At 44.3% G+C, this 23497-nt stretch overlaps 1 pseudogene across 1 annotated transcript in view; it reads left to right on the top strand.

Annotated features, from left to right (window-relative positions):
• Positions 1-23497, top strand: part of LOC306917639 (laminin subunit beta-1-like) — a 54943-nt pseudogene that overhangs the window by 7120 nt on the left and 24326 nt on the right. The window contains exons 3-16 of the transcript in view: positions 406-479; positions 3352-3540; positions 3814-3877; positions 4238-4439; positions 7867-7987; positions 9325-9513; positions 13161-13337; positions 13901-14013; positions 14720-14799; positions 15044-15179; positions 16002-16160; positions 17207-17334; positions 18726-18846; positions 19346-19544. The product of the transcript in view is annotated as a laminin subunit beta-1-like (transcript). The remainder of the gene's footprint in view (positions 1-405; positions 480-3351; positions 3541-3813; positions 3878-4237; positions 4440-7866; positions 7988-9324; positions 9514-13160; positions 13338-13900; positions 14014-14719; positions 14800-15043; positions 15180-16001; positions 16161-17206; positions 17335-18725; positions 18847-19345; positions 19545-23497) is intronic.

Below are 23497 nucleotides of genomic sequence, written 5' to 3'. Positions count from 1 at the left end.
AAAGTAAAAGAGTTAACCCATTTTGACATGACGTAAAAAAAAGAAAAAAAAAAAGAAAAGTCGCCTGAAAGAATATATATTCAAAGATTTGTGCCGCATTTTTACGAATTTTCAAAAATAGCAGACCTACAAGATCTAGCGCGCCACTCGGTGGCGCGCTATGAGCTTGTAGATCTGCTATTTTTCAATAGCTAAAGCATAACATAATGCTAACACCAAAAGGGGTTCCCGCCCCAAAATCGGTTAAAACGTAAAAGGTGTGCAGCAGCAACAAGTTGCGGCAAACAGAAAGTTAACTGCACAAACAAAGCAAAAATGAGAATACAACACGTTACGTGTCCCATGTTGTTACAAAGCCCACACTCTAAACCCTCTCTCTACTTCCTGCCTCCCTTTCATTTCCAGGCAAGGAGAATGTGACCATTCAGTTGGACCTGGAGGCAGAGTTTAATTTCACCCACCTTATCATGACCTTTAAGGTAAGGGCCAACCAATGAGAACTTGAAGCAGTCTGGAGTAGTCCAGCCTCGGTTGGGGGGGGGGGGGGGGGGGGGGGGGGGCCTGAGGGCCCACAGCAGGGGGGGGTGGGGGGTAAGAGGATGCCGGGTCCAACTTCAGATTAGACCGGTTCTCCCTGGGAGGTCTATTCTTTCTCACTCTCTTTCTTTCTCTGGCTTCGCACTTTGTGTCTCTCTCTCTCTCTCTCTCACTTTGTGTCTCTCTCTCTCTCTCTCTCACTTTGTGTCTATTTCTCTCTCTCACTTTGTGTCTCTCTCTCTCTCTCTCACTTTGTGTCTCTTTCTCTCTCTCACTTTGTGTCTCTCTCTCTCTCTCACTTTGTGTCTCTTTCTCTCTCTCACTTTGTGTCTCTCTCTCTCTCTCACTTTGTGTCTCTCTCTCTCTCTCTCACTTTGTGTCTCTTTCTCTAACTCTCTGTCTATCTGTTTCTCTCTACTCCCACACACACAATCACAACGCACACATACAGCTGTGGGTGAGTTTGTGGAATGTGGAGGGGGGGAGAATAAAAAAACGGGTCTTAGGCTATGATCTCTGTACGTCTGGGTCGTATCGTTTTACTCAGCAAGAGGTATGAGCTGCCAGAGGATTTATTTAATGTACAAAGTCACGTATACAGACAGAATATCCCGCCAGCTAGGCTCAACTCTGTAGTGAAGTCATCAGGTTCACGTTGAAGTGTAACAGCTGTGCAACATCCATTCACACAATAAATACTGTACAGTACAGTATGTGCTGCTGCTGTGCAGGGAAGACCGAACCACAAAGACAAGACAGTCAGACAGACATACTGTACTGGCAGACCTGTTATCTGTGTCAGCAGCACCGCTTTTAGTTGTGGAAGGGAGATGGAGGCTGAGGAGGACGATTCTAGAAATGTCTTCTAAATCCTGACTTTTTACAGAAAAACCCATGTTTCTATACTCAGTCGTTCTCAAACATTTTCATGTCAAGGACCCCCACAAATTATATGTAATTGGCCTCCGACCCCCATATCAAAATATGTTGTTCCAGGGACCCCCCCAGAAGCAAAGATTTGAGTTAAAAACGTTCGCTCTGAAAGAATATATATTCGCACCAGATTTTTCAAAAATAGCAGATCTACAAGCTCTACAAGCACTCTGTGCTGCAGAAAATACATTTTCAGGTATAGGTGAGAAAATGTCAGCCAATCAGGGGAGAGTAGCTAATTATGAGCTTAATTTTTATAGTGCTCCAGTTTCAAAATGTTCTGCTCATTTCTTTGTGTCATTACTTACACATCTTCTAGATTATAGAGTTCTCTATCCTGATTGGATGAAATCGGTATCCCAGTTTCATTTTCAGTGTTCTGAAAATGCATTTTCTGTTTAATAAAAAGCTGGAGAGACATGGAGACTCCTGTTACTGCACAAACACTCTATAGCAATGAGTACTATTACTATTTAGAACTTTTAAACACTTATTGTAACCAAAGAAAATCACTTACACTAGCTTTAAACTCAGCGGGTCTACATTTGTAACTCGCTGAGTTACAAATTGATAAATGAACAGTGAGTATTTTACTGTGTGCACACTGCACGGGCAAACGTTGACTAGCCTCGGAAACCCAGACGTTTTTATTTCCTGCAGGGAGAAAAAAAAAGTCTGGGTCCGACTCGTCCGAGTCCACTTCAATTCAGCATAGAGTAGCGCAAACATGACTCACTCTCTGCTGATTTCTGATCGTCTGCACCTTTGTTAAATTGACACACACGCACACATATACACGCACACACTCCTCTCTCTCTCTGTCGCTCTAATTAATTAGTCTCATGTCTAGCAGCTGTGCATAGGTGAGTTCCAGGCTACATGTTGACTGGCACACGTTTAATTACGGTATTGGCCAAATGGATGTTTTATGTCTTCCCGAGACGATCAGCGATATTTAAACCCCCAAGACAGACCACATCTGCGCTGTACCACCTGGACAAATGCCAGTGGGGAGTGTGTGTGTGTGGATGTCAACAACACCTGTGTTGACTCAAACTCCTAATTTTGTGTTATAATAGATTATATAAGCAATGATGGGGCAGTGCCACACACTTCAGAGTTGGCACTGAAGTCAACGAACACCTGTGTTTACTCAAACAAACACATTTATATTAGCTTACTAACGGCTGTGCTTGCAGCACTGTCAGCAGCACTGTGTCAAACCATTCATTTCCTATTGCACTATACTATAGCACCTGTTCAAAGATTGACACAAATGTCTAATATATGAAAGAGGCATTTAGTTTTTCTTTAAATAGCCGATCTACAAGCTTGTGAGCTTGTAGATCGGCTATTTTCACAATATTTATTATACTTCTGCTAAAATAAAAAGAACATTTTCGCTACTCACCAATACAAAGACGGTTTTGGTCATTAGAAAGACTACTGCAGTTTTCTCTTTGTCCAGAGAAGGGAAAATCTTGTCTATGGGGGGTTTCTCTTGGCAATATCGGTAGAGGGTGCAGTGGAGTAACTAAAAGCAATTTTCTTCGGGTGCAAAAATTAGTGTTCATTTGAAAACGGACCGTAAGAGTTAACTCATTTTGGGCGGGAACCCCTTTTGGTGTTAGCATTATGCTATGCTTTAGCTATTGAAAAATAGCAGATCTACAAGCTCATAGCGCGCCACCGAGTGGCGCGCCACGAGCTTGTAGATCTGCTATTTTCAAAAAATCGAAGAACGACGGACATAGATACATAGGTTTTTCAGAAAACTGTCAGGATGTAGAAGACATTTGTAGAATCTGATCTCAGGTCAAAATGGGGTAACAGATGCTGACTGAAGTATTGTTTTGTCTCCCCCCCCCCCCCCCCCGTCAGACCTTCCGACCAGCTGCCATGGCGATTGAGCGCTCGTCTGACTTCGGGAAGACCTGGCAGGTGTACCGTTACCTGGCCTACGACTGCGAGTCGGCCTTCCGCTCGGTGTCCCAGGGTCCCATGCAGAAAGTGGACGACGTCATCTGCGATTCGCACTACTCCGACATCGAGCCGTCCACCGAAGGAGAGGTATATACGTTCGTTTTCAACGTTTTAGCGAACGTTATACCTGGAGTCATTACCGAATTGTAGTTTCATGTAACTTTTTTTAGGATACGTGGATGAGTATGCAGGTGTCAGTATGCTGAGTAGAGCAGTGACATGGTATACGTTAGTTTTCGACGTTTAGCGAACGTTACCTGGAGTCATTACCGAATTGTAGTTTCATGTAACTTTTTTTAGGATACGTGGATGAGTATGCAGGTGTCAGTATGCTGACTTGACATGGTGTTCTTGTTTCAGGTCATTTTCCGTGTTTTGGACCCGGTGTTCTACATCGACGACCCGTACAGCCCCAGAATCCAAAGTATGTCCCGGTGACTTCTAGTGTTGATTTCGTCGACTGAATACTAATGACAAAAAGCAATTCGTCGACTACCTTGTGTGTGTGTGTGTGTGTGTGTGTGTGTGTGTGTGTGTGTGTGTGTGTGTGTGTGTGTGTGTGTGTGTGTGTGTGTGTGTGTGTGTGTGTGTGAGTGTGTGAGTGAGTGTGTGTGTTTTAAATAATGTTTAAAAGTGGTTCAAAGCTAAGGTGGCACAGGTCAAAAACAAAACACAAGAAAGTAGACATTTGGAGATCCAGCGTTTCTTCTCGCCCCCGACTGGGACCATATATACAGGTTGAAAGCTCCACCGATCAACAACTAAACCACATCTATCTCTCCAGACATGCTTAAGATCACCAACCTCCGGGTGAAGTTCACCAGGCTCCACACGCTGGGCGACAACCTCCTGGACTCTCGGGTGGAGATCAAGGAGAAGTACTACTACTCCATCTATGACATGGTGGTCCGAGGGAACTGCGCTTCTGCTACGGGCACGCCTCCAAGTGTGCCCCCGTCGACGGGGCGCTGGCAGTGGAGGGCATGGTGAGTCCTTTTCTTCTGTCTCGTGGAAGCTTGTTTTTCCTACCGTTTCATGGTCATGACGGTGCAGTTATAACAAAGCAAAGGGCTACACAGTATCGGCGGCATAGAGATTAACGTTTAATTTATACTTCCTCACGCGACACTTTTGAGCTTGGTGTGTCAGGGGGCCTTTAGGTGTGTGTGTGTGTGTGTGTGCACGTGCACGCACGTGCACGCGCGTGCACGTGCGTGTCTGCGTGCGTGCAACTAAATATGGTTGGTGTTACTTAGGTCACATTCCCACCTAATACTTCGGTAGACTCGATGCGAATGGGCGGAGAAGTTGGGATTCTTGCATATATAATTTGCTGCGGTTTGCCTTCACGCACCTTCAGTGAAATCTATGGTGATAAAATTATACTCATAACGTGCATGTGTCGTGCCGTCTGGGACTGGATGAGCCTTCACACCTGCCAAACAAAGTGCACTTTCTGACAATGCGCAGCATGATTCGTTTTAATCGCAGCAAAGCTTTCTGGTGTGAATGTCACCATAGTCTCTTAGTCATCATCCAAGATTGTGTTTATTTGTGATGAGCCTAGCTGGGCTGTAGACAGCTGGAAGTGTGTTTCTGTTTATTCATACTTATGTGTGAGAGAGTATTAGACAAAGGAAGAGAAGAGCAAACAAAGTGGTTCCTGTTTAGTCTGTGTTATCCCCTGTTTGGTTCATACAGTGTCCTTTTTCCCACCGGACCGTAAAGCTCGGTATGAAATGAGGGAGGTCTACTCTGTACAAAGCCTACAGTAAATAGGTCTCAGAATCATGACACGCACGCACGCACACACGCACGCACGCATGCACGCACGCACACACACACACAGTTCTGTTTTTACTGACCTGTTTTACTGTTCTGTTTCCATGATTTTTGTGTTTTCCAAATACATTTTGGAAAACAGGCTGCTAGGGCCCTATTTTCATCAGGTGCTAAACCCTTTATCCCTAAACCTCTTTGCCTTTTTTCATTATTATATTTTTTTTTACTATTTTAAAAAACATAAAAATTCTTCACCTAGTTGTGAAGTTTAGGGATAAGGGGTTTAGCATGGACGAAAATAGGGCCCCTAGGGGCTCCATTTTCGTCACCGCTAAACCCCTTATCCCTAAACTTCTTTTTTTTACTATTTTGAAAAACATTTTTGAATAGTTCAAAAAAAGGCAAAGAAGTTTAGGGATAAGGGGTTTAGCGGTGACGAAAATGGAGCCCTAGAGTGTCTCTTTTATTACCCATTCATTGTCCAAGGAAGCTCCATGTGGTCATTATTCTCTGAGTCATTGGGCCAGTATGTCTGCATTGTCCTCCTCACAGACTAACTAACACAGACCAGATGTGATGAGGATGTGATGTGATTGACCAAACATGTAAACATTTCCTGCTCCCTTTCAGAGGGGTTAGACGAGGCTGGAATGAAAATATCTCTCATATTGTTCTTCTGGGCTCTCCCTCCCGCCATGCTTTTTTCGAGTGGTGCAACCACTCCTATAGGCAGCTATGTGTGTGGCTGCTGGGTCTGTCCCTGGCTGTGTCCGAGCACGAAAATAGCGTTATTAGCGTTTGTTCACCACCAGGTGTCACGGCTGCACAGCCTTAACACAGACACAGACACACACAGGGCAGGGAGGAGGGCTTGTACAGTACAGTACAGTACAGTACAGTACAGTACAGTACAGTACAGTACAGTACAGTACAGTACAGTACAGTACAGTACAGGTCTGATTTTTTTAAATCAGGGATATGATTATGATTATTCTTTCTGCTTTTGCGTGCGTGCGTGCGTGCGTGCGTGCGTGCGTGCGTGCGTGCGTGCGTGCGTGGAACGAGCTTACATTTTTACTAGGGCCGGGACTTTAACGCGTTAATTGAGATTAATTAACTACAGAAAAATTAACGCGTTAAAAAAATTAACGCATTTTAATCGCACTATTTTTTTCACCGCGGAACGTTGTCACTGGACAGTTTTCAGATGGACCGGCGCACCACCCAGTTCACCGAGTGAAGTGTCTGTTGTTACAGGGAGTGGAAACCACCCCCCTTTAGAATGGTATGCCCCAGCAGCATTGGGGGAACAATAACACCACCAGACAGTTCACCAGACCGGGGGAAGCCGCTGAGATCACTTTGCTTGTCCCCGTGGATTGGAAATAGGATTTAAAAGGCTATCCGATGATAGCGTGGATTACAGCACAGTTGTGTGCAATTATTCAATAAAGAATTCGCATATCACCGAAGACCGCACCTCGTCAAGCCTCCAGTATCGGCTCGATGCGAAACATGTTGCACCGAGCCTAGCCTGGAAGCTAACGTCAACAACAGTAGCTCTGGTCCTTAGCGTAGTTAGGACTCAGGAGGAGTTCTATGGTACTTAATTTGATCCTTTCCCCTCACACCCACGGAAGTGCAGGCTGTGCAGCCCCTCGTTTTTAGCACAAAAAAATATGTGAAAGCCTACTTTCCTCCTTCTAACACTATGGATCAGAGCTAACGTCATTCCAACTACCAGTAGCAATTCAAGGACCCGACCAGATGACATGGTTTCTAACTAAACGGTTATGGCCAAATAAAATGTAAAATCTGTTAATGGCTGTTACTGTATGTCCACGGAAGAAACACAGAGGTGCTTTGTTATGGTCATGTCACTTTGCTGCACCAAGCCCCCCCCCAACCCTGTGGAATGCATTCCCCAAACACTCAGAGACATGCCCCCATCATCCAAACCTTCAATATTGCTTTCCCCAGCTATTTCATCTATTTAATTCCTTAGTGTTTTTCCTCTAATAAAGTTGTTTTTGATTTATCATGTCCCCCTTGTAAAGCATTTTTTTGTACTCAGAAAAGCTTTATATAAATTATTACATTTGAGATATTATTATAATTTATTACCCCTATTATTACTACAAAAACAATGTTTTATTGCTTAAACGTATGTATTCACTATTCATTGATTCACTAGTATACCAAAATCCATTTAAAAAAATAGCTTTCTCACTGTTCTCGGGTCAAATAATGATATGCGATTAAAATGCGATTAATCGAGATTAATTAACTACAAAGCCTCTGATTAATTAGATTAAAATTTTTAATCGAGTCCCAGCTCTAATTTTTACCTCTTGTTCCCATTCTTTGTTTCTTGGGAAAAATAATAAAATAACACGATGGGAACTATGCACAAAAACGATGTGACAATACAGATGATTCTGACCTGTGTGTGTGTGTGTGTGTGTGTGTGTGTGTGTGTGTGTGTGTGTGTGTGTGTGTGTGTGTGTGTGTGTGTGTGTGTGTGTGTGTGTGTGTGTGTGTGTGTGTGTGTGTGTGTGTGTGTGTGTGTGTGTGTGTGTGTGTGTGTGTGTGTGTGTGTGTGTGTGTGTGTGTGTGTGTGTGTTCTCTCAGGTCCACGGTCACTGTATGTGCAACCACAACACCATGGGGCTGAACTGTGAGAAGTGCCAGGACTTCTACCACGACCTGCCCTGGAGACCCGCCGAGGGACGCAACACCAACGCCTGCAAAAGTCAGTACCCGTTATTTAGAAGAAAAAACGTCACATCACCCATAGTACGTTGTTGTCTACGTCAAATACAGAAAAACTGTTTTCTCTATGTCTCTATGTCAGTGGTTCTCAAACTATTTAATCTCAACGACCCGCCGACCACTATCTCAAAATATATTTGTTCCGGGGACCTCCCAGAAGCAAATATTTGAGTTATAAAAGTTCGGGTAACTCGCGAACGGGAGGGAAAGTGTTCTACAGTCAATTCACTCGTGTTCAATAGTCAAAGTGTTAAGGTTAATTAAGGGTCTTCCATAGATCCAAGTCAATGATTTGACAGATTAGATGTTGTTTACGTTTTAAAATCCATGAAGAGCCATCACTGCAGGCGAGATTCTTGTGTCATTGTCTGCAGATAATCGTTTCAGCTCGCCGGGATTTGTGTGTTTGTTCAGCAAACAAGAGTAATTGCGTCGCCTGTTAGACCATTGTTTACACTTTACAGCACAACATCTGGCTGCTGTAAACAATGAATGAGGGGTTTTGTTGTTCTGTCCACAGGCCACGCCCACCCTCTGTCAATGGTGGAAAATGCACTCAACTGTTTGACTTAAGTTAACCCATTTTGACCTGAGATCAGATTCTAAAAATGTCTTCTACATCCTGACAGTTTTCTGAAAAAGCTATGTTTCTGTGTCAGTCGTACTTCGATTTTTCGAAAATAGCAGACCTACAAGCTCGTAGCGCGCCACTCGGTGGCGCGCTACGAGCTTGTAGATCTGCTATTTTTCAATAGCTAAAGCATAACATAATGCTAATACCAAAAGGGATTCCCGCCCAAAATGGGTTAAAGTATCAATACTGCGATATAGAAATGCTCTTGAGTACTTGAGTACAAAAGTACAAAAGTATCAGTATCAGAATGTACCAAAAGTGAAAGTACTCACCATGCAGAATGTCTCATTTAATTTTGAAAATAGTCTCATTTCATTTTGAAAATAGCAGATCCACAAGCTCACATCGCGACGCAATGTGAGCTTGTGGATGGGCTATTTTCAAATGGTCGAAATGTGTATATATATATATAGGGCTGAAGTGGTTAATGTATGTTTTGTAATAACAATCAAAATCTACAAAGTAACTAGTAACTAAAGTTTTCAAATAAATGTAGTTTAGTAAAAAAGTACACAATATTTGCCTCCAAGATGTAGTCGAGTAGAAGTCAAGGTACCGGCAAATGGAAATGATTCAAGTAAAGTACAAATGCCTCAAAATTGTACGTAAGTACAGTACTTAAGTAAATGTACACCTGACCACTGCCCTCTCTCACGCTTTCTTCTACTCTCGTCCCCCCTTAGAGTGCAACTGTAACCATCACTCCGACTCCTGCCACTTCGACATGGCGGTGTACTTGACTTCGGCCAACGTCAGCGGTGGGGTCTGTGACGACTGCCTGCACAACACCATGGGCCACAACTGTGAACAGTGCAAGCCTTTCTTCTACCAGCACCCCGAGAGGGACATCCGGGACCCCAACGTCTGTGAACGTGAGTGCCCCCCCCCCCCCCCCCCCCCCCCAGTGCAAAGCTCTTGCCTGATGTTTATAGTTTTTTGCCTGGTGCTTGAAATGCGCAGCGCCTGGACTACATTTTGCACGCACCACTACTAACGACCTTAACCCATTTAGGCCTGACGTCGAAATGTTAAAAATGTCTTTTTAAAATGTCTTTTTTTCTGAAAAACCTCATGTTTCTATATCAGTGGTTCTCAATATTTCATGTCAAGGACCCCCAACGATTATATGTAATATGCCGCCGACCACCATCTGAAAATATGTTGGGATTTGAGTTAAAAACGGAAACTCTGAAAGAATATTCAAAGATCTGAGGCACATTTTCACAATTTAAAAAAAATAGCAGACCTACAAGTTCATAGTGCGGCACTCGGTGCCGCGCTATGAGCTTGTAGATCTGCTATTTTTCAATAGCTAAAGTATAACATAGGCCTAATGCTTAAAACACCAAAAGGGGATTCCGCCCCAAAATGGGTTAAAGACGACCGTACTGGACACTTTTTCATGATTGGCTGCCTCTACGCTGCCTCTAAGCCAATGGGGGACTTACCCCATAAAACCCATAGTCTGAACGGCATAAAAACCTGTACTCCTGAACGCCGCAATGCAGAGCGAGTGGCAGCAGAAGCTAATGTTATGAGGCTGACTGAAGCTAGAGGAAAGCCATAACAAAACACAGCGAGTGAACCAACAACAGAACATCGGAAACGAACGAAATCGTTCACTATAAAGAGCTTGTTGCACCTAGCAGTTTTGATAGAGTCATTCTTGTTTTTTAAATGTTCCTCAAACGTTTTGATGATGCCAGGGAAAACCTACACAGTCAAAATATTCAGCGTTTCAAGCCGAAGTCGGTAATTTAGCAACTTAATCCAGAGCGATTTACAGTAAGCAAGAGTCTGGAATCGCTGTGTGTTCCCTCTTTCACACACAAAAACAAACACCCTCTCATCTTTCCACAACTGACAACCCTTTTATTTTTTAGCACACTTATCTCATATATTTTCTTTTCCTCTCTTTGATGAGACCTCTGTGGTCAGGAGTTGAAAGAGAACACCTGGGCTTTGAAGCGTTATCGGCTTCTTTTTCTCCATGTGAATCCTGACCGACACCTAACCTCAGCTCATATATCATCTCATGTCCCCCTGGCGGGCGGTTGAAACACAAGGGGGCTTAATGAGGCCTTGAGGGGCAGATCTGAGGCACATTTTCACAATTTAAAAAAAATAGCAGACCTACAAGTTCATAGTGCGGCACTCGGTGCCGCGCTATGAGCTTGTAGATCTGCTATTTTTCAATAGCTAAAGTATAACATAGGCCTAATGCTTAAAACACCAAAAGGGGATTCCGCCCCAAAATGGGTTAAAGACGACCGTACTGGACACTTTTTCATGATTGGCTGCCTCTACGCTGCCTCTAAGCCAATGGGGGACTTACCCCATAAAACCCATAGTCTGAACGGCATAAAAACCTGTACTCCTGAACGCCGCAATGCAGAGCGAGTGGCAGCAGAAGCTAATGTTATGAGGCTGACTGAAGCTAGAGGAAAGCCATAACAAAACACAGCGAGTGAACCAACAACAGAACATCGGAAACGAACGAAATCGTTCACTATAAAGAGCTTGTTGCACCTAGCAGTTTTGATAGAGTCATTCTTGTTTTTTAAATGTTCCTCAAACGTTTTGATGATGCCAGGGAAAACCTACACAGTCAAAATATTCAGCGTTTCAAGCCGAAGTCGGTAATTTAGCAACTTAATCCAGAGCGATTTACAGTAAGCAAGAGTCTGGAATCGCTGTGTGTTCCCTCTTTCACACACAAAAACAAACACCCTCTCATCTTTCCACAACTGACAACCCTTTTATTTTTTAGCACACTTATCTCATATATTTTCTTTTCCTCTCTTTGATGAGACCTCTGTGGTCAGGAGTTGAAAGAGAACACCTGGGCTTTGAAGCGTTATCGGCTTCTTTTTCTCCATGTGAATCCTGACCGACACCTAACCTCAGCTCATATATCATCTCATGTCCCCCTGGCGGGCGGTTGAAACACAAGGGGGCTTAATGAGGCCTTGAGGGGCACCCCCCGCCGCCCCAGTCAAATGTGTGGTGAGGGGAGCATGTGTGTGTGTGTGTGTGTGTGTGTGTGTGTGTGTGTCGGCGCCGCTAGCCGCTGTGTTTTGGGTTTTGAGAGGCGCAGTTAGCGGTTGCGCTGAGGGCTCCTATGGTCGCTGTCGAGTGGAATCCTTGTATGTCCCAAACATTGGAAGTGTGTGTGTGTGTGTGTGTGTGTGTGTGTGTGTGTGTGTGTGTGTGTGTGTGTGTGTGTGTGTGTGTGTGTGTGTGTGTGTGTGTGTGTGTGTGTGTGTGGGCGGGCGGGCGGGCGGGCGGGCGTGCGCGCGTGCGCGCGTGCGAGTGATATTTAGTCCTCTAAAACTAGACCAACACTAAAACATTTCAGATGACTATAAAACTAAATTAAGTTTTATTCCAAACATTCCTCTCTCTCTGCTTTCCTTATCAGGTCATGCTTTGGCCTCCCGTAGCATTCGACTCTGTGATTCGCTACGGCTCTCACTTGCATTCGCTACCCTGTGTCTATTGCGTGTGAAGTAGCGAAACACGAATGCTTGACATTTTCCTGTGACGTTCAGGATTGCCTTGAGAAATATATATTTAGGTCTGTTAACCCATTCTGGACGGGAACCCCTTTTGGTGTTCTAACTAAGCGTTATGTTATACTTTAAACTATTGAAAAATAGCAGATCTACAAGCTCATAGCGCGCCACCGAGTGGCGCGCTACGAGCTTGTAGGTCTGCTATTTTTGAAAAATTGTGAAAATGTGGCACAAATCTTTGAATATATATTCTTTCAGAAGACTTTTTTTTTAATTTCGCCTAAATGTGTTAAAAAGGAGCACACAGTGTTTCCTGCTTCTGGGTTCAGATGCGACGTACGTTCTGTAGGGGCCCTGGATATTTCCTTTCCTTTGTTTTCAACTACACCAAGAGCAGAGTCTCTTTTGTTAGGTATTGTTTATTGTGGCTATAAAGACCTGGCTTTTCTTGTCTCATCAATCTATTTTCTGTCACTCCATGAACATCTGAATCCTGCCATATACTCTTGGATTCTAAAGGCTCATTCATTCATAGTCTGGATTTTCGGTGGTTAGGTGACCACCGAACTACAACATGACGTCACGTGCCGCCGTGAAGAGCAAACCACCGCCACCGCCCCAGCCCTTCTCTCTGTTTTTACTCACCACCGCTCAACGTTATTTCAGCTCTGGTGGTCACCTCACCACCGAAAATCCAGACTATGAATGAGCCTTAACTGATTGAGTGACTCGTTGATTTTAGTCCTACCTCATTGAATAGATCATAGGGCTACTCAACTTTAGGAGGGCTCAGGGGCCACTCAGCAAAAAGTCGAAGGGCTGCAAGCTACAAAATGTCAGTATTATTTTAACAGACAAGACTGCACGACTAGTCTAAAAATTTAGGAAAGTAGGTTTTGAATGAATCCCCAGTGAGTATAGCACAGCATATACTACAATAATTGACACCTGTCCGTGTTAAAAGCTCTAACCTTTGTCAATCCGTGTGTCTTGTCTGTGTGCAGCGTGCGACTGTGACCCGACGGGCTCTCAGAACGGCGGCGTGTGTGACAGGATGACGGACGTGCACACGGGGCTGATCGCTGGCCAGTGTCGCTGCAAGGCCAACGTGGAGGGCGAGCGCTGTGACCAATGCAAAGCAGCCTTCTACGGTCTGAGTGACCACCCGCTGGGCTGCCAGGGTAAGATGACTGACTAGCATGAATGAACTTAAAGGGGCATTCCACTCATTTTCAACATTTTACTATGTCATTAATATACCTTAGAGCTGTTGTGTGGAAATAATAAAAAAGTCCCCTCATTCTGTGTTTCCTAGAACTGAAAGTATGAAGAAAATCATTAACATGGTGAATCACATCTTGATGATGTCATCAAGATGTGTCATCAAGATGTGATTCACCATGTTAATGATTTTTTCAGACCTCCAGTTCTAGGAAACACAGAATGGGGGGACATTTTTTTTTTGGAATGCCCCTTTAAGCAAAATCCAATGGTTAATTTAATTTTGAACGTGAGTAAAACTGTGTACCAACAAGACTACAGATCCCTTAAAGAAACAGATCAGATAATCACAAATATTCCTATGTGCTTGGAATCTTCATGTATTATTGATATGTAATGTCACATATTTTCTTTTGTGCTTCATGCCAAAGTATGCAAGGGGAACTCATTGTAATATTGTCTGTATGACTTGCATGACCTTGCAATTTACTGGAAACTAAATGGTGACCTTGTTTCAATCCAGCCTGCACCTGCAACCCTTTGGGAACCAGAGGGGGTGGAAGTCCCTGCGACTCAGACACGGGAGACTGTTACTGTAAAGCTCTGGTGACCGGCAGAGACTGTGACCAATGTCTGGTGAGTGTATGAAGCCCAAACCACACCAAAGGGTCGAGACGGGACAAGGCGGTTTTAGCGTCCGTCCCCCAGCGGTGTGATATGACCTGTTGCATGTTGGCCATGGTTATAGAGAAGTTATCTGTACTATTATGCCACTGATGTTGGCCGGTCTTGTATATCGACATGGGTTCTCCCCTTGAATAATTTCCTAATACGATTTGTCCTGGGTCTATGTGTAGCCTACACATACTCACGCACGCACGCACGCACGCACGCACGCACGCACGCACGCACGCACGCACGCACGCACGCACGCACGCACGCACGCACACACACACACAGACACACACAGACACACACAGACACAGACACACACCACAATACATCTTTCCTGGTTTGTGGCTTTACCTCAGCTTGGTGTAACCGCTAAGTGGTTTGCTGGCTGTCCTTGCTTAGCGTCCCGCCCCCTGCTGCAGCTGTAAATCTCTGGTCATGAAACCCCTCCACTCCACCCCACACCACCCCATTCAACCATCCCAACCTTAAAGAACATCCTTAACACTGTTTTTTTTAAAGTGGAACATGGTGGGAGGCCGGCAATAACGCCATCATTGAAGGCCTTGTTCTTTTTTTTAAACGATACGTGTTTGTGTGTTTGTGTGTGTGTGTGTGTGTGTGTCTGCGTGTGTCTGCGTGTGTCTGCGTGCGTGTGTGTGTTCTACAGCCTCAGCACTGGGGTCTGAGTAACGACATGGACGGCTGCAGACCATGTGACTGTGATGCGGGAGGAGCGGTCAACAATGAGTGAGTTCATACTTCAACTGTTTCAACGTTTTCATCTTCTGAGCCAATTGTCTTAGATCTCATCCCAGTGAAATAGGGTGTGGGGGGGGGGGTCACTTGTATGGAAATGTTAAAATAATCATACTATACATGATAGATTGAAAGATTACTGCCTATAAGGAAGGCCCTTATAGTTACTTAAAAACAATGTCACCCATTGATTTGCTTTAGAAGAAATCTAATCTCTCTCTCTCTGTCTTCCCAGCTGTTCCCAGGAGACGGGTCAGTGTGTGTGCAGGGACCACATGTTTGGCCGGCGCTGCGACCAGGTCCAGTCTGGCTTCTACTTCATTGCTCTGGACCATTACACCTACGAGGGAGAGTTCGCCCACTTTGGACCCGTGAGTTTCATTTCAACCGTTTTTGAACTTCCCCATGCAGTGCTTTTATTTCCCTAAATACAAATTTTAACTTTTCTTTTTCTTCTCATGACCAAAGCCTCAACCTTCATCTTGTTTCTAGTGCTTACGACCGGTGTCACTGGTAAACTGGTTTTGGCCCCCAGCTATAGAGTTTTTAATTACATGCGAGTCAGAGTGCAAGAGTTCCTCGGGCTGTTCCTAAAGTCCAGAGTTGGCTTTTGTTGTCAGGGTCACTGCGATGTGTGTGTGTGTGTGTGTGTGTGTGTGTGTGTGTGTGTGTGTGTGTGTGTGTGTGTGTGTGTGTGTGTGTGTGTGTGAGTGTGCGTGTGTGACACACTGTCTCAAGGACACCCTGACTCTGTTTTACCAGAATGGAACAGCACCTTCATTAGTATCATCTGTAACACCTGTGAAGGAAGTAGGGAAGTGGCCCAAGTTCTTTCCAAAATGGAGTGTGTGCATATTGCCCATTGACCATAGAGTATTAAAAGGATAGAGACTGAACCGGAGCGACAGCCCCACCCCCCATTAATTTCAGTGGAAGTTGCTCAGTGGCGTTTTGAAGCACCCGGAAGAACCGTCTACTTCCGCGTTTTTTCCCCGATTTGGACACCAAATTTGGTGTCCAAAATGCGGAAGTGCAAACGGGCGCTCAATGTTAAAGCCCAGCTGCGCGGGGTTTCCTAGTCATAACTCCACGGGTCCGCCTGCAATCCCACCTCTTACCACTAGGGCCCAGTGCTTCAACGTTGGAGAGCTGCACTGGTGGCTTGCCATTGACTCCTCCTCTTCTTCCTTCAGGGAGTGACGCTGGTACCGAGGCCACACCCACAGGACCGTAACCCCACCTGGACTGGCACAGGATTGGTCAACGTCCCAGAGGGCGCCTACCTGGAGTTCTCCATCGACAACCTCCCCCACTCCATGGAGTACGACATCATCATCCGTTACGAGCCACAGGTGTGAATGAAGCCTCTTCTGTAATATTTACGCTCCAGCAAATAGTCTGAACACTCACAACTTCAGACTCCATCTTAGCCCCGCAGCTCTTGAGGTAGCACTAGCTCTTGAGGTAGCACTAGCTCTTGAGGTAGCACTAGCTCTTGAGGTAGCACTAGCTCTTGAGGTAGCACTAGCTCTTGAGGTAGCACTAGCCTCGACGACCTTACAGGCGGATGCAAAGGCTCAGTTTATGTAATCTTGATAGCATGTTATGTAGACATGGCACTCTATAGTGTATACTCATAGCTTTTTCTGTACAGTTTTTCTACTGTTAGACAGATGCTAGGTTCTTAGCTTCCTTATGATTTTTATGTGTTGTTCTTGCTTACTGTAAATCGCTCTGGATTAAGAGCGTCTGCTAAATGCCTACATTGTAATTGTAAATTGTATATGTTTAAGGTTGCAGGGTCTTAAGGGCCTTATTTTTTTGTCGGTGCCTTAGCCCTTATCCCTAAACTTCTTTGCTTTTTTTAAAATCAAAAATAGGGCCCCTTAATCAAAAATAGGGCTGGGGAAATTAGTCGCAGGGGAATTTATTCTTGTGTAATTGTTATTACAAATAAATGTAAAAAGCAATAAGCCACGTGAGGCCGCAGTTACCGTGAAAGGCTACACATCGCACTTCGCTGCGTGCTCATATAGCTGCTGTAAACTCTCGCGGTTTATTGCTTTAACCCATTTTGGGCGGGAACCCCTTTTGGTGTTAGCATTATGCTATGCTTTAGCTATTGAAAAATAGCAGATCTACAAGCTCATAGCGCGCCGCCGAGTGGCGCGCTACGAGCTTGTAGGTCTGCTATTTTTGAAAAATCGAAGAACGACTGACATAGAAACAGCTTTTTCAGAAAACTGTCAGGATGTAGAAGACATTTTTAGAATCTGATCTCAGGTCAAAAATTTGTAGCAGGAAATGTACAGATGTGAAGGGTTTGTTCATGCCGTATCTGTACACTCAAGAGTTAATTTACCACCTAAAACCTGTTGTTTGTGTGATGTCTGCACAGCTGCCAGAGCAGTGGGAGGAGGTCTTGATGACAGTGATGCGTCCGGGGTCCATCACGGCAGACAGCCGCTGTGTCAACACCATGCCAGACGACGACAACCAGTCGACCTCCCTCCACCCCGGCTCACGGTACGAGAGGACCAGGGCCACTCTCTCTTAGCCTGGCTAATAAGCCAGACTCAAATCACACTGTCGTGTGGTATTTGAGTCTGGAGATGCTGTGTATGGATCTTGTTTCCCGGGGGGCGGGTTCAAACATTTTCTCTTTGACGCAATTGGTTAGAGCTACTGTCAGTCAAAGGTCTCAAGCATTGAACGTCACTGTACCAAAGCCCGCCCATATTGCATACCGTGTCCCGATTGGCCACACCAGTTCTCTGGTGTAGGAAATGGGCGTACAATTGAGCCTCTCCAGACCGTAATCCGCCGGCAGGCAATTTTTGGCTTATTAGCCAGGCTAACTTTCTCTCACACCGTCTCCAGTGTTAACCTATTTAGGCACTGACGTCGAATTAACCCATTTAGGCCTGACCTCAAAATTAAAAAAAAAATCTTCTAAATCCTCCAGTTTTCTGAAATAAATATTTTCACGATTTTTCAAAAATAGCAGACCTACAAGCTCGTAGCGCGCCACTCGGTGGCGCGCTATGAGCTTGTAGATCTGCTATTTTTCAATAGCTAAATTATAACATAATGTTTAAAACACCAAAAGGGGTTCCCGCCCAAAACGGGATAAATAAAAAGTCTTCTGAAAGAATATATATTCAAAGATTTGTGCCACATTTTCACGACTTTTCAAAAATAGCAGACCTACAAGCTCGTAGCGCGCCACTCGGTGGCGCGCTACGAGCTTGTAGATCTGCTATTTTTCAATAGCTAAATAACGCTTAGTTAAAACACCAAAACAGGTTCCCGTCCAGAATGGGTTAATTTACCGCTGCCGAGAGTGTACAAATGTAACCAACTCTGCCCTTATCGGTCCATTTGGTTACATTTGTACTCTTTTTTTTTAAGCATACATTTGGCTATATTTGTGTAATGCCCGGGAATCGAACCTGGGTTTCCCCACGTGGAAAGCCAACATCTTAACCACTAATCCATAGGGACATTGCTATGACTCACGGCCAAGCTACACCAGGATTTTCGCGCACAAAACGCGCCCGTTTACCCTAAACACGTGCGTTGAATTTAGGTCCAGTCCTATTTTAAAAAACGTGCCTGGTGTAGCTTGGCCGTCAGGGGAGATATTAGACTTTTGAGGCCATCAGGAAGAGGCCGAGAGCCACTCTGCTAAACCAGCATCGCAGGTTCCATTTGGGGCCACTTGCACGTACACGCTATAGGCATCTCCCTTAACAAGCTCATGCCAAGTAGATATTTGTCAATATTTGACTGTGATGATGATGATGATGAGTCTACACAGTGGCTCTTTGCGTCCACCTGTGTTTAGACTGCATAAACACAGCCCTAGCGTATATAAACAGTGCATCATGGATGTCTGCGTCTCTCTCTCTCCACAGCTATGTGGCTCTTCCTAGACCGGTGTGTTTCGAGACGGGTCTCAACTACACCCTCCGTCTCAGCCTTCCTCTCTACTCCGCTGGCAGTGACGTGCAGTCGCCGTACACACTGATTGACTCCGTGAGTACTCACACACACACAGTCACACACACACATACACACACGCGCGCGCGCACACACACACACACGCCGTTAAAATGTCTTAACTGTCGAAGCTCGTTCATCCCGTAGAATTGTCTGTATTTGGCCGCGGACACCCTCCTGAAAATATGTTGTTCCAGGGACCCCCTAAAACCAGATATTTATATTTGAGTTAAAACATTCGCTGTGAAAGAATATATAACATTTGCACACATCTTTCACGATTTTTCTAAAATAGCAGAGCTATGTAGATCTGCTTTTTTTCAACAACTGAAGCTTAAAATAATTGTTCAAATGGTTAAAGGCACAGACACATTCCCGGTCTTAAGCATTACAGAAAACTGTCAGGATTTAGAAGGCATTTGTAGAATCGTCCTCAGGTCTAAATGGATTAAGCTTGTGTATATTTAGTCTCACGAGCCTGTCGACTGTGTAGCGTCGCTCAACAACGTCCTCTGCCCCCCGTTGTGTCCCCCAGATCGTCCTGATGCCTCACTGCAGGAACCTGGACATCTTCTCGGGCTCCGAGGAAGGATCAGGCTCCAGCAACGCCTGGGAAACGTTCCAGCGCTACCGCTGTCTGGAGGACAGCATGAGCGTGGTCAAAACCCCCATGACCGACATCTGCCGCAACTTCATCTTCAGCGTGTCCGCGCTGCTGCACCAGGGGGCCAAAGGTACCAGTGTTTGTTTCTGGCGTCACATTTTGATTTTATTTTTTAGTCCTAGGGCTCCATTTTTGTCACCGCTAAACCCCTTCTCCCTAAACTTCCTTACCTTGTTTTACTATTTTGAAAAACATTTTTGAATAGTTCAACTAGCCAATCTACATTGACATGTTGTGAGCTTGTAGACTGACCATTTTAACTATTCAAAAATGTTTTGCAAAATAGTAAAAAAAAAAGGCAAAGAAGATTTGGGATAAGGGGTTTAGCGGTGACGAAAATGGAGCCCTAGAGTCTCTTCAATAGTTTTAATTTTAGTTTCAGTCACATTTTAGTCACCTGGAATGTTTTAGTGTTTAGTCTAGTTTTAGTAGACTAAATATCATAAGATTTTAGTCGACTAAATCTACAGTTGATTTAGTCGAGTATTTTGGCGGGCCTTGATGCCGTCATAATGACTGATTTTACACTTTTACAAAATAGCCGATCTACAAGCTCACAACGCGTCGCGCTGCGACGCGTTGTGAGCTTGTAGATCGGCTATTTTGAAGCCGAGGAAGAAGAGGCTTCACACACACACACACACACACACACACACACACACACACACACACACACACACATTCATTCATAGGCAACTTTGGCTCAGTGTCTTGCTCAAGGACACTTCAACGCTAACTCTGGGGAAGCCCGCGGGCCGCGATAGAACTGAGAACCTTCCGGTTCAGAAGCGGCCGCTCTACCTCCTGAGCCGCTGCTTCCACTAATAAATCATAAAACATGCCAATGAAATAGTTGAACTGCAGTCGACTGCAGTGTTTTTGGAAGTGACGGAATGTCATTCCAACGCTGACCTTACCTGTCACCTGCCCACGTCAATCTTCCCTCCTACATGTTCCCTGTCCTCTCCTGTCCATTCCATCTCCAGTCTTCTGTTATCATCTGCTGGTTTTTTCCCCCTGTCCTATTGTTGTCTCCATCTGTGTTGTCATCGTCCCCCCCAGTCAGTCTTATGTCATTACATACCATCCAGGCCCCCTTCCTGACTGTGTCTTATGCATGTGCTCTTTGTAAAAAAAAAAAAGAAAAACGCCGTCCGACCGATTTCACTCATCACTCTCAGTCTCTCGGTCACTTACGCCATGTCTCTCTCTCTCTCTCTGTCTGTGTGTGTGTGTGTGTGTGTGTGTGTGTGTGTGTGTGTGTGTGTGTGTGTGTGTGTGTGTGTGTGTGTGTGTGTGTGTGTGTGTGTGTGTGTGTGTGTGTGTGTGTGTGTGTGTGTGTGTGTGTGTGTGCTTCATGTATGGACATGCATTATCGGGGCCTTGCGGCGTGATTACATAGTGCTGTAGAACTGTGTTCTTCTTCCTGACATGCAGCCATAAGGAACTTTCTTCTTGATCCGCCTGGCTCATAAATCTCTCGCCTTTGCTTTGTCACACTGAGGGAAAAAGACGTTTTCCCCGAGGCAGTGTGTTTTATTAGGGCAGTGTTACAAGTCTAGATATTCCTCTTGTAATTTAACTGGACTTTCAGAGATGGAGATAGGCACTAAATAGAAGAACGGAACATACCAGAAAAGAACAGAACGGAACAGAATTAAATAGAGAACCGTTTCAAATGTTCTCATTAAGACGAGGGCACACAGGTGGCCGTTGAAATGAAATGAAAGCACATTTTGTCATGTCTCTGCAGGTATAAAGTAAACAAATTGCTATGTCTGCGATCGCTATTGGAATCCCAATTAGATGTATTCACTGTCTAGGAATGCTCAGAGCCAGGACAGGTTCAAAGTGTACGTCAGCCGCACAGATCATGTTATCTCAATTAGCTGCTTTGGGCTTGTTTTGGGTTCCTCCTGAGAATAACCTTATCAGTGACATTCATCTGGCGTCACCGTGAGGCCGTCACAAAGACTCTGGCGGTTAGGGAGTCCTTGTGTCTCCTTTCTAGGCCAACTTAAGCTTGTCATTTGTGTTTAAATGATAATTAAACCCACATAAACAATGCAGACCCCTTGATTGCATTAGTCTCATGTCCTGTGCGTCCTCGTTTAATCCATTTAGGCCTGACCTCAAAATTTAAAAAGAATCTTCTAAATCCTCCAGTTTTCTGAAATAAATATTTTCATGATGTTTCAAAAATAGCAGACCTACAAGCTCATAGCGCGCCACTCGGTGGCGCGCTATGAGCTTGTTATTTGAGCTTGTTATTTTTCAATAACTAAATTATAACATAATGTTTAAAACACCAAAAGGGGTTCCCGGCTTCCCGCCCAAAATGGGTTAACCTACAGAATAGAATGGTGGTTTGGATATGTTATTAATTATGAGGATGTGTTACATGACATGAATGTTTGACTTTCGTTCATTAATTTAATTAATTAAAAATCCCCAGGGACTGTTTATAGCTGTACTTTTCAAATCAGTCCACACCGCATAAAGTTATGTCTTGTTTGTTGGAGTTCCCCATCTCCAAATGCGACATATTGTGAGCTTGTATATTGGATATTGTCACTATTTATTGTGCAGCAAACTGAGCAAAGTATATGTAGCTTAAGCGGTTATCATAGTCATGCATTAACAAACATGCATTGACGATACACACAATTTAGCTTAGCATTGTTTACTACACTGGCGTAAGACAAGAGCTAGCCTGTGATATCCATGAGGACACAAACACACAATAGAGAAGCAAGCTATACATGTGAATACCTGTTGGGTAGGAAGTTGCTTAGGGGCTGTTTATGGTGATAAAACATCAGCACTCACACACTATAATGAGGAACCATTCATTCATGCAGTGGACAGGGGCACACACACACACACGCACGCACGCGCGCGCACACACACACACACACACACACACACACACACACACACACACACACACACACACACACACACACACACATGTGATCCTGGAGAAACTTCCTCAGATTAGGTAAACAACTTCAACCTTTGTAAGTAAGGATTAATTAATTCAATTATGTAAAAAATTCCATCATCGAGTATCAGAAAGATTGTGAATTATTTCAGGAACAGTTACATATTAAAATTGAAAATTACGCACAAAATTATGAATGTGTCTATCCTCATTCAAAGTATTTAAATCTGTTATAATCTCAGCCAAAACATTGTTTTAATTTTTTTAAACCATGCTTGTCAAACTCATTTTGGGGTGGGGCTCACATTGGTCAATGTGGGCTTCACTGGCTTACACAGCTGTCACTTGGCTTTGCTTTTCTTCCTGTTGTCTCAGTCACTACTACAGTACACTACAGTATATCACTTAACACATTGAGTTTATTATTAGGAATAGCTACTTTCTTTATTGACTTCCATTATTGGTATTTTATTACAGTTGTAGCCTACAATATATTTGGTATGGTAGTTTTGTTAAAGCGCCAATAAACCATTTGAACATATAACAATTAAATTCCAAATAGGCTACTGTACGTCTCGACTTTTTTCATAATTAGTAAATGGCTACACAACCTTTTGTTTTATGCAGGCGATTAGAATACATTTTTGACTGTATTGTGTATTATTGGTGCTGTTCCAGTTCATTTGTAAACTCAAGAGTGAATGTCACTGTGACGGTTGTTATACTTACTTTGATTTACAGCCCAAACCATACTATAGTGTACCCATGAGTCAACCGTTCTGGTACTGTACAACTGTGTGTGTGTGTGTGTGTGTGTGTGTGTGTGTGTGTGTGTGTGTGTGTGTGTGTGTGTGTGTGCGCGCGTTCGGGGGGGTGGGGGAATGTAAGTCGCTGCAGTAGTAGAGCGATACGGCACACGGAGACTGGTGCGAAACGGGTAGTAAAAATGGGGAAGCCTCCCACGTTGCTCTATACATGTCCTTACAACAGTGAATTACGTAGACATACTGTAGTAAATTAGCGCCATAATAATGTGCATGGATAGTGCGTGCGTTCTTGCGGGTCCAGCACATACACGC

This window comes from Electrona antarctica (genome assembly GCF_951216825.1).
Source record: "Electrona antarctica genome assembly, chromosome: 24".
Lineage (NCBI taxonomy): Eukaryota > Metazoa > Chordata > Actinopteri > Myctophiformes > Myctophidae > Electrona > Electrona antarctica.
This window is presented reverse-complemented; position numbering and strand designations above follow the sequence as displayed.